The sequence below is a fragment of the Mustela lutreola genome, chromosome 7 (assembly GCF_030435805.1).
Source record: "Mustela lutreola isolate mMusLut2 chromosome 7, mMusLut2.pri, whole genome shotgun sequence".
Lineage (NCBI taxonomy): Eukaryota > Metazoa > Chordata > Mammalia > Carnivora > Mustelidae > Mustela > Mustela lutreola.
Genome location: NC_081296.1, coordinates 59,029,231 through 59,040,326, shown reverse-complemented (window position 1 = coordinate 59,040,326; position 11,096 = coordinate 59,029,231). Strand labels below are relative to the sequence as shown.

The following is an 11,096-nucleotide window of genomic DNA, read 5'->3' as shown; positions in this document are numbered from 1 at the left end:
CTCCCTAAAATATTCCTTGTGCCTATTTGTAGTTAATTTGCACTTCCATTCCCAGGCAACAAGTAATTTGTTTAATGCATTCAGAGATTTACTTTAGAATCAATTCAATTTACCAAACTGAAGCTTCTTGAGTGAAGGTAGGGCTGTGTTGTCTTGAGGAAGGACACTTCTACACAGCCATAACTATTTTTTAAGTTGTTACTAAGCCATTATTTATTAGTTTTTTGAAGCTTTAGGTATTACAAGTATGAAGTGCAGAACAAACATGTCTCCCCCCCCACTGCCAGTAATTTGCAAAGAATCAAGAGGCTGATTGATAGATTGAAAAATTTTCTCTATTTCTATAATACCTTTGCAGAAGGCTTTTTAGTACGTTATCAAAACTACCTGTCACCCCTTACTAAAGTGCTCTACCTTTTAAAAATTGTAAACCCTGTTAATAATATCATTCTTTGATTTTTTTTTTTTTAACTAGATTGAAATTTTGGCTCTAGAATTTTCTGTGCCTTTAAAAGTTCCTTCAGTGGGAAAGAAGGCCTGCCAATCATATTGCAGAGGGATGGGGAGGAATTCCTTTGACCCACAGGCCAGTTATCTTGAAGATCCCACAAGCTTCAGGCTGCTGCAGAAGATCCTTGGGATCCATTCCATCCTGGGCACAGGTCACATACATTTCAGAGCAGTCCTTACCTCTGAAGCAGCATTAAGTTGTTTTAACAACAGGCAGTTTCACAGTTTGGAAAACTTTTCCAAACAATTTGGAAAACATTTTCCTTTCTCAGAATCTAAACAAATCACTCTCCCTCTGTTATAACAGGCCACCCAGAGCTTCCCCTCAGCATAGATACACATCCCATCAGGAATTTGTTCTTCTTTCTCCAGCTTGTAAACACTTCTGCAGTTGGAGATCTTTCCTGTCTGTAGGTCATAGCTAAAGGCATCCAACGAGGGGTGCCTGGGTGGCTCAGTGAGTTAAAGCCTCTGCCTTCAGCTCAGGTCATGATCCTAGCATCCTTGGATCGAGTCCCACATCGGGCTCTCTGTTTAGCGGGGAGCCTGCTTCCTCCTCTCTCTCTGCCTGCCTCTCTGCCTACTTGTGATCTCTGTCTGTCAAATAAATAAAATCTTTAAAAAAAAAAAAAAGGCATCCAACTAGTAAGACAGGCTGCCGATGTAATAGAAGATTTTGTTATCCAGGGATCAATCCAAACCATTGGAGATGTCTACCTGCTCAAAATACTTTTCCACTTGGTGGTCCAGAAAGAGGGAGTACAGGGACCTGTGGTGCCACCCCAGAGCTGTTGGGTGGTCTCCTTGGCCATGATGCCAGCAAAATATCTCCCAACAGGATCTACCTTCCCATTATTGAACCAATTGTTTTTCTGGTCTTTATCTCCTGTGGCCAGGGCAACTGCTGAGTGATCTTCCCAGTTCAGAGCACAGAACTTTGTTCCTGTGGTGGTGACATAGCCTCCTCCCTGGTGAAGGGATCAGAGCCAATGGGACATCCACAGTCACTTGCTGCACGCACTTGCTGAGCGAATCCCACTGGCAAAGGTTTCTTGCAAGAATATCTATAAAGGGCAGTGAGATGGATACCTCCTCCTGCACCGGAGACTCCCTGCCCCAGCAATTCTCCCGCAAAACACATTCGATTTTAATGGAAGACATTGTTAACCGGAAGCTGTCTTGGTGTCAGTGACCCTTGGAGAACTGGCTCCACAGCCACAATTTGATACTGTATTTTTCCTATTCTTCAAAGGATAATGAGAATAATAAAAATTTTTGAGGTTATTAGACACTGACTTTGATTTTGAACTGTCACTAATTTCTGTAGAAAGAAAATGCTACTGTGGACAGTCAGAAATAGGGGTTTGTGGCAATTAGGTGGCCAATGAAATTTTGTCTGTGCCTATCTCAGAGTGTGCTGTGTGTTTTCCTAAATCTATTCTTTAGTTGTGTCCATACTTTGAGATAAAAAATTGGCATAAGTATACTGACAATTGGAATATTTCCATATTGGTTACCTAAGTCATGAAATGAAATATGTTATGATAAGATAAGCAAAGTGAAGCAAATTAGATCTAATTAACCTACTAAAGTAATAAACCAAAGTAATATTTCACTTGAAGAAGAATTGTAGAGATTAGTACTATTATCAGTGAATTCAAAGATGGAGAGTTTTGGGGGTGCCTGGGTGGCTCGGTCAGTTAAACGCCCAACTCTTTGTTTCATTTCAGGTCATGATTTCAGGGTCATGGGATGGTCAGACTCCAAGCTCAATGCAGAGTCTGCTTAAGCTTCTCTCTCCCTCTGCCCCTCCACCCTGTTCTTTCTCCCTCAAACAGGTAAGTAAGTCTTTAAAAAAAAATGTAGAGTTTTGGTTTTGTGTGTGTGTGTTTTTCAATTGTAAGAATACTTGATACTTGAGGCACCTGACTGACTCAGTTGGTAGAGTGTGAGATTCTTGATCTCACAGTTATAAATTCAAGTCACTACTGGGTGTAGAGATTACTTAAAAATAAATATTTTAGGGCACCTGGGTGGCTCAGTGGGTTAAGCCTCTGCCTTCGTCCCAGGTCATGATCTCAGGATCCTGGGATCAAGCCCCCCATCGGGATCCCTCCTCAGCAGGGAGCCTGCTTCCCCCTTCTCTTTGTGCCTGCCTCTCTGCCTATTTGTGATCTCTCTCTGTCAAATAAATAAATAAAATCTTAAAATTTTTTTTCTTAAAAAAAAGAATACTTGAGGGACCCCTGGGTGGCCCAGTCTATTAAGTGCCTGCCTTCAACTCAGATCATGATCCAGAGTCCTAGGATGGAGTCCCAGGATGCAGCTCCTTGCTCAGCAGGGAGCCTGCTTCTCCCTCTGCCTCTGAGGCTTCCCCTGCTTGTATTCTATCTCTTTCTGTTAAATAAATAATTGAAATCTTAAAAACAAAACAAAACAAAAGAATACTTGATACTTAATCTAAAAATATTTTATCTGTTTTCTTAACAGAGTTTTAAGTGTCCAGTACAATGTTGTTAACTGCAGATAGAGTGTTGTTCAGTAGATCTCTCGAACTTAACTCTAGAACTGAAACTTTCTATTGAATAACAACTCTTAATTTCCCTCTCCCTTCTAGTCCATGGAAACCATCATTCTACTTTCTGTTTTTATGATTTGATTATCTTATTTTTAAAAATTTTTTTAAAAAATTGTATTTATTTATTAGAGCAAACATTGGGGAGAGGGGAGGAACAGAGGTAGAAGGAGAAGAGAGGGACAAGCAGACTCCCTGTTGAGTGGGGAGCCTTACCTGGGGCTCAATCCTAGCATCCTGAGATCATGACCTGAGCTAAGTTACCCATTTAGCTGACTGAGCCACACAGGAGCCCCATGATTTGATTATTTTAGATACCTCAGATAAGTGAGATCATGTAGCATTTGTTCTTTGATGACTGGCTGATTTCACTTAGTGTAATGTCCTCTAAGTTCATCTGTGTTGTTGCACATGACATGATTTCCTTCCTTTTTGAGGCTCTGTAATATTTCATTGTATGTATAAACATTTTCTTTCCTCATTCATCCATAGAGGGACATCGGATTATTTCTGTATCTTGGCTATTGTGAACAATGTTGCAATGAATGTAGGAGTGTAGATATCTCTTTGAAATGAAATAAAACTGATTCCTTTAGATATAAACTCAGAAGTGGGGTTACCATATAATAAGGTAGTTCTATTTGTAATATTTTGAAGAACTTCCATACTGTTTTCCAAAATGTGGTACTAATTAACATTCCCATAAACAGTATACACGAGCTCCTTTTTCTGCACATTTATCACCAACATTCATTCTCTCTTGTCTCTTTTATAATAACCACTGTAACATGTGAGGTGGTATCTTATTGTGATTTTTGATATGCATTTCTGTGATGATCAGTGATCTTGAGTACCTTTTCATATATCACTGGCCATTTTTATGTCTTCTTTTGAGAAATGTCTATACAGGTCCTTTGCCCATTTTAAAATTGGATTATTTGGTTTTTGCTGTTGAGTGGTCTGAGTTCTTTTTTGTATGTATATATATATAGAGAGAGAGTTGTATTTTATATGTATATACTATATATATATATATGTGTGTGTGTATACATATATATATAGTATTAACACTTATGAGAAGTATAGTTTCTAAATAGTTTCTCCCATTCTATAGGTTGCCTTTCCCAGTCAGTTAATTGTCTTCTGTAAAGAACTTTTTACATTTGATGTAGTCCCACTTGTGTGTTTTGCTTTTGTTGCCTGTGGTTTTGGTGTCATGTTGATAAATCATTACCAAATGCAATATCATGAAGCATCTTCCTTGGGTTTTATCTTAGAATTTTTATACCTTAAATCTTTTTTCCATTTCCAGTTGATTTTTCTGTATGGTATAAGATAAGAGTCCAATTTCATCCTTTTGCTTTTGGAAATCTAGTTTTCCAAATGTCATTTTTTGAAGAGACTCTCTACATTGTGTATTCTTGGCATTCCTGCCAAAGATTAGTTGACTATATTTGTATAGGTTTATTTTGGGCTCTCTAGTTTGTTATATTGGTCTATGTCTATTTTTTATGCCAGTATCATGGTGTTTTAATTACAATAGCTTTGTAATATAGTTTGAAGTCAGGCTTTGTGATAGTTCTAGCTTTTTTCTTCTTTCTCAAGATTATTTTAGGTATTTAGGCTCTTATGTGGTTCCATATGAATTTTTGGATTGTTTTTTCTATTTTTGGTGAAAATGCCAGTGGAATATTGCCAGGAATTATATGATATATGTTGATCCCTTCGGATAAAAATGACATTTGAACAATATTAAGTCTTCTAGTTCATGAATGTGAGAAATCTTTTCATTATTTATGTCTACTTCAATTTTTTACATTGGTGTTCCATAGTTTTCCATGTAGAAGTTTTACCTCCTATGTTAAATGTATTCTTATGCCTTTTATTCTTTTGGTGGTAGTGTAAATGGGATTGTTTTAATTTTCTTTTCAAATGTTTATTGTTAATGTACAGATATGCAATGATCTTTTGTATTCTGATTTTGTATTCTACAACATAACTCAGTTTTTTATTAGTTCTACAGTTTTTTGGTGTATGTGTGAGGAGCCCTTACAGTTTTTATCATGTGCAAACAGAAATAATCTTACTTCTTTACTTATGGCTTAGTTGCTTTTTATTTATTTTTCTCATCTAATTTCTTTGGCTAGAACTTCCAGTACTGTATTGAATAGATATTGGATGATGATCGCCTTGCCTTGTTCCTGTCCTTAGAGGAAAAGCTTTCTGTTTTTCTCTGTTGATTATGTTAGCTGTGAGAATTTTATGTATAACCTTTATTATATTGAAGTTATTTCCTTCCATATCATTTCTTGGGAGTTTTAATCATGCAAAGGCATTTTTAAATGCTTTTACTTCATTTATTGAGATGATTGTATGATTTTTATCTTTTATTCTGTTAACATAATATTAACATATTATCTTTTATTCTGTAATAAAATATAACATATTTTAACATAATATCTTTTATTCTATACCATAATAATTGATTTGTATATGTTGACTCTTCCTTAAATCCCAGGGATAAATTTTACCTGGTCATGGTGCATGATCATTTTAATCTTTGAATTTTGGTTTGTTTGTAATTTGTTGAGAATTTTTACATCTATATTGATTGGGAATATTGGTCTGTAGTTTTCTTTTTTTGTAGTGTCTTTGTCTATTTTTTTAAGTTTTTGTTTAAATTCCAGTTATTTAAAATACACTGTAATACTGGTTTTAGGTAAACAATAGAGTGACTCAGCAATTCCATACAACACCCAATGCTCATCACAACAAATATACTCCTTAATCCCCCTTACCTATTTAACCCGTTGCCCCATACACGTGCCCTCTGGTAACCATCTGTTTGTTCTCTACAGTTAAGAGTCGTTTCTGGGTTTGCCCCCTCTCTCTTTTTCCCCTTCCCTTGTTAATTTTGTTTCTTAAGTTCCACATGAATGAAATCATATGGTATTTGTCTTTCTCTGACTGACTTATTTTGCTTAGCATAATACTCTCTAGGTCCATCCATATCATTGCAAATAGCAAGATTCCATTCTTTTTAATGGCTGAGTAATAGTTCCATTGTATAAATATATGCCACATCTTCTTTATCCTTTCAGCAGTTGATGGATACTTAAGCTGTTTCCATAACTTGGCTATTGTAGTGCTAATGTGAGACCTGAAACCCTAAAAATCCTGGATGAGAACACAGACAGTAATTTCCTTGATATCAGCCAGAGTAACTTCTTTCTAGATATGTCTCCTGAGACAAGGGAAACAAAAGAAAAAATAAAATATTAAGACAACATCAAAATAGAAACCTTATGCATAGCAAGGGAAATGACTAAACTAAATGTCTTTCTTATTTTTTATATCAAGTCCTTCTAAATATTAATAGTGGCCTTGTAAAATGAGTTTGGAAGTGTTCTCTTCTGTTTAACTTCTATAAAGAGTTTAAGAAGGATTGATGTTAATTCTTGTTTAATTGTTTGGTAGAATTTACCAGTGAAGCCATCTGGTTATGGGCTTTTCTTTTTTGTGAAGCTTTTGATTAGTTGTTCTATCTCCTTACTCATTATTGGTCAGTTCAGGTATCTGTTCATGATTCAATTTTGGCAGGTTGTGTATTTCTAGGATTTTATCCATTTTATCCATTTATTTGATGATATTCATTTTTTCATGTTTATTCATGTTTATAATAGTCTTTTATGATCTTTTAAATTCCTGTGTTAACAATCTTAAGATCTATTTTTATTTTCTTGAAAAAAAATTATTTCTCTTTGTTTCACTTGAGCCCATTTATTAGTCCAGATAAAACTTTGTTAATTTTGTTTATATTTAAAAAAAAAAAGTAGGGTAGTTTCTCTTTTTTCTATATTTTGTTTATTTCTGTAGCAAGCCACCTTCCCCTTTGCTTTGTTTTTAGTTTCCCTCAGACATCCAGCCTATACTTGTTCATCAATACCAGTGAAAGGAAGATAGAAACTGGCCCCTCAGGCGGTGCACCAAAAGACTATGGCCCTTGGATGCAGGTTCTACTCTCTCCTTCATCCATGGGAGATGTATAGGGCTGATGTGATCTCTCTAGATACTGAGCTGTGCTAACATGAGGCAAGGGCTTACACAGATAATGAGAGATTGCTCTTCTTTCACAGTATAATGTGGCTATTCTTGGTGTTTTGCTTATGTGAGATACTATAACTTTTTAACTGGATTCTAAGCCTCTCAAAAAGGTATTTTGGACTGTAGGTTGTCAAATAAGTGTTTCTGTAGGGAAATAAGGGCTGGGACTTCCTATTCTACCATCTTGTTGACATTACTCTCTCAAAGATGCAGTTTGATTCCTACCACAATCTCTTTCGACTTGGCTATTTGACCTGTGCAAAAGTCTTGATGTATCTTTAAGGAAAACAATGTATTATGCTATACTTAATTAGGTGATAATTCTAATTATACTGTCGTTTCATATATGATTTCATTGCTGTATTAAATCACTATATATTTTTGATTCCTGGTACATAGTTATTAATCTACTAAATGCATTTCACTGTGTGTATTTTTAGCAAATTTCCCAGTATGGTTAACATGCAGTGTTATATTAGTTTCAGGTGTATAATATAGTAATTCAACAATTCCATACACTACACAGTGCTTATCATGACAAGTGCACTCCTTAATCCATGTCACTTCTTTTACACATTCCTCTATCACTTCACCTCTGATAACTATTGGTTTGTTCTCTATAACTAAGAGTCTTTTCTTATTTTTTCTTGGTTCCCCCCCACCTTTTTCCCTTTGCTCATTTGTTTTGTTTCTTAAATTCCACAAGAGGGAAATCATGGTATTTGTCTTTCTCTTAATGTTCTATTCTCTACCTCCATCCATATCATAGCAAATATCTAGATCCCACTCTTTATGGTTGAATAATATTCCATCGCTTATATATCATGTCTTCTTTATCCATTCATCTATCGATGGACACTTGGGCTACCTTCATAATTTGGCTGTTGTAAGTAATGTTGAAATAAACATAGGGGTGCATGTATCCCTTTAAAATAGTGTTTTTAGGGTACCTGGGTGGCTCAGTTGGTTAAGCAACTGCCTTTGGCTCAGATCATGATCCTGGAGTCCTGTGATTGAGTTCCACATTGGCCTCCCTGCTAGGCAGGGAGTCTGCTCTCCCTCTGACCTCTCTACTCTCATGTGCTCTCTCTCTCTCTCAAATAAATAAATAAATAAATAAATAAAATTTTTTTTTTAAAAGCAATGTTTTTGTATTTTGGGGGTAAATATCCAGTAGTATGATTACTGGATCATAGGGTAGTTCTATTTTTAACTTTTTGAGATACCTCATATGGTTTTTTGGAGTGGCTGCACCAGTTTGCATTCTCACCAACAGTGCAAGAGGGTTCCTTTTTCTTCATATCCTTATCAAAACTTGTTATTTCTTCTGTTGTTGTTTTTAGCCATTCTGACAGGTGTGAGGTGATACCTTATTGCAGTTTTGATTTACATTTCCCGGATGATGAATGATGTTGAGCATCTTTGAATGTGCTTTTTGGCCATCTGTATGCTCTCTTTGGAGAAATATCTGTTCATTTCTTTTGCTCATTTTTAATTAGATTATTTGGTTTTTGGGTATTGAATTTAATAAGTTCTTTGTACATTTTAGATACTACCCTTTCTTAGATATGCCATTTGCAAAAAACTTCTATTCACTATTTTGTCCTTTAGTTTTCTTGATTATTTCCTTTGTCGTGCAGAAGCCTTTTATCTTGATGTAGTCCCAATAATTTATTTTTTAGTTTGTTTTTCTTGTGCAGGAGACATTATTAGAAAAATGTTGCTATAGACAATGTCAAAGAAGTTATTGTCTATTTTCTCTTATAGGAATTTTATGATTTCAAATCTCACATTTACCCTTTAATGCATTTTGAATTTATTTTTGGGTATGGCGTAAGGTGGTTGTCCAGTTTTTTTTTTCTTTTTTATATACCTGATCAGTTTTCCCAACACCATGGTTGAAGAGACTGTCTTTTTCCCCTTGGATATTCTTTTCTGCTTTGTTGAAGATTAAGTGATCTAGAGTTTTGGGTTTATTTCTGGGTTTTCTAATCTATTCCATTGATCTATGTGTATATTTTTGTACCAATACCATTTGTTTTGATTACTACAGCTTTGTAGTAAGATTGAAGTCTGGAATTCTGATGCCTCCAGCTTTTCTTTTCTTTTCTTTTTATTTATTTGTTTGTTTGTTTGTTTGTTTGACAGACAGAGATCATAGGTAGGCAGAGAGGCAGGCAGAGAGAGAGGAAAGGAGGCAGGCTCCCCACCAAACAGAGAGCCCTATGCGGGGCTCTATCCCAGGACCCTGGGATCATGACCTGAGCTGAAGGCAGAGGCTTTAACCCACTGAACCACCCAGGCGCCCCCAGCTTTGCTTTTCTGTTTCAGTATTGTTTTGGCTATTTGGGTTTTTGTATTTCCATACAAATTTTAGGATTGTTCATTTTAGTTCTGTAAAGAATGCTGTTGGTATGTTGAAAGACTTTGCATTGAGTGTCTAGATTGATTTGGGTAGTATTGACATTTTAACAATATTTATTCTTCAATCTATGAGGATGGGATGTCTTCCCATTTTTTTTTTTTTTTTTTTTTGTGTGTCATCTTCAATTTCTTTCATCAGTGTTATATAGTTTTCAGAGTTCAGGTCTTTCATCTCTTTTATTAGGTTTATTCCTAGGTGTCTTATTATTTATGGTTCAATTGTAAATGGATTGTTTTCTTAATTTCTCTTTCTGTTGTTTCATTATTGGTGTATAGAAGTGCAACAGATACCTGCATATTGATTTTGTATCCTGGACCTTTTTTGAATTCATCAGTTCTGGCAGGTGTTTTGGTAGAGTCTTTGGGCTTTCTATATATAGTATTATGTCATCACAAATGGTGAAAGTTTGGCTTCTTCCTTACTGAATCAGATGCATTTTATTTCTTCTCGTTGTCTGATTGCTTTGGCTGGGATTTCTAGTACCATCTTGATTAAAAGTGATGAGAGTAGACATAATTGTCTTTTTCCTGACCTTAGGGGAAGAACTCTCAGTTTTGACCATTGAGTTTGAGGTTAGCTATGGGTTTTTCATTTATGGTCTTTACTATGTTGAACTATATTCCCTCTAATCCTACTTTTTTGAGGGCTTTTATCTTGAATGGATATTGTACTTTGTCAAATGCTTTTTATGCATCTATTGAAGTGATCATATGGTTTTTATCTTTCCTTTTGTTGATGTATCATATCATGGTGGTTGATTTGTGAATATTAAACCATACTTATATGAGAATGGAAATGGGAATAATCCTGGGAATAATTTCACTTAATTGTGGCAAATGGTGTTTTTTTTTAAAATTAACATATAATGTATTATTAACTCCACGGTACATGTCTGTGAATTACCAGGTTTACACACTTCACAGCACTCACCATAGCACATACCCTCCCCAATGTCCATAATCCCACCACCCTTTCCCTCCCCCTCCCCCCCAGCAACCCTCAGTTTATTTTGTGAGATTAAGAGTCTCTTATGGTTTGTCTCCCTCCTGATCCCATCTGGTTTTATTTAATCCTTTCCTACCCCCCAAACCCCCCATGTTACAGATCCTCTTCCTCATATCAGGGAGATCATATGATAGTTGTCTTTCTCCAATTGACTTATTCTGCTAAGTATAATACCTTCTAGTTCCATCCACGTCTTTGCAAATGGCACAATTTCATTTCTTTTGATAGCTGCATAGTATTTAATTGTATATAGATACCAGATCTTCTTTACTATTCATCTGTTGATGGACATCTAGGTTCTTTCCATAGTTTGGCTATTGTGGACATTGCTGCTATAAACATTCAGGTGCACTTGCCCCTTTGGATCACTACATTTGTATCTTTAGGGTAAATACCCAGTAGTGCAAATACTGGGTCATAGAGTAGCTCTATTTTCAACTTTTTGAGAAACCTCCATGCTGTTTTCCAGAGTGCTTG

The 11,096-nt window shown here is 35.7% G+C and overlaps 1 pseudogene; it reads right to left on the bottom strand.

Annotated features, from left to right (window-relative positions):
* Window positions 1-532: 532 nt before the first annotated feature.
* On the bottom strand, window positions 533-1,671 carry LOC131835276 (regucalcin-like; annotated as a pseudogene).
* Between the last annotated feature and the right edge of the window lie 9,425 nt (window positions 1,672-11,096).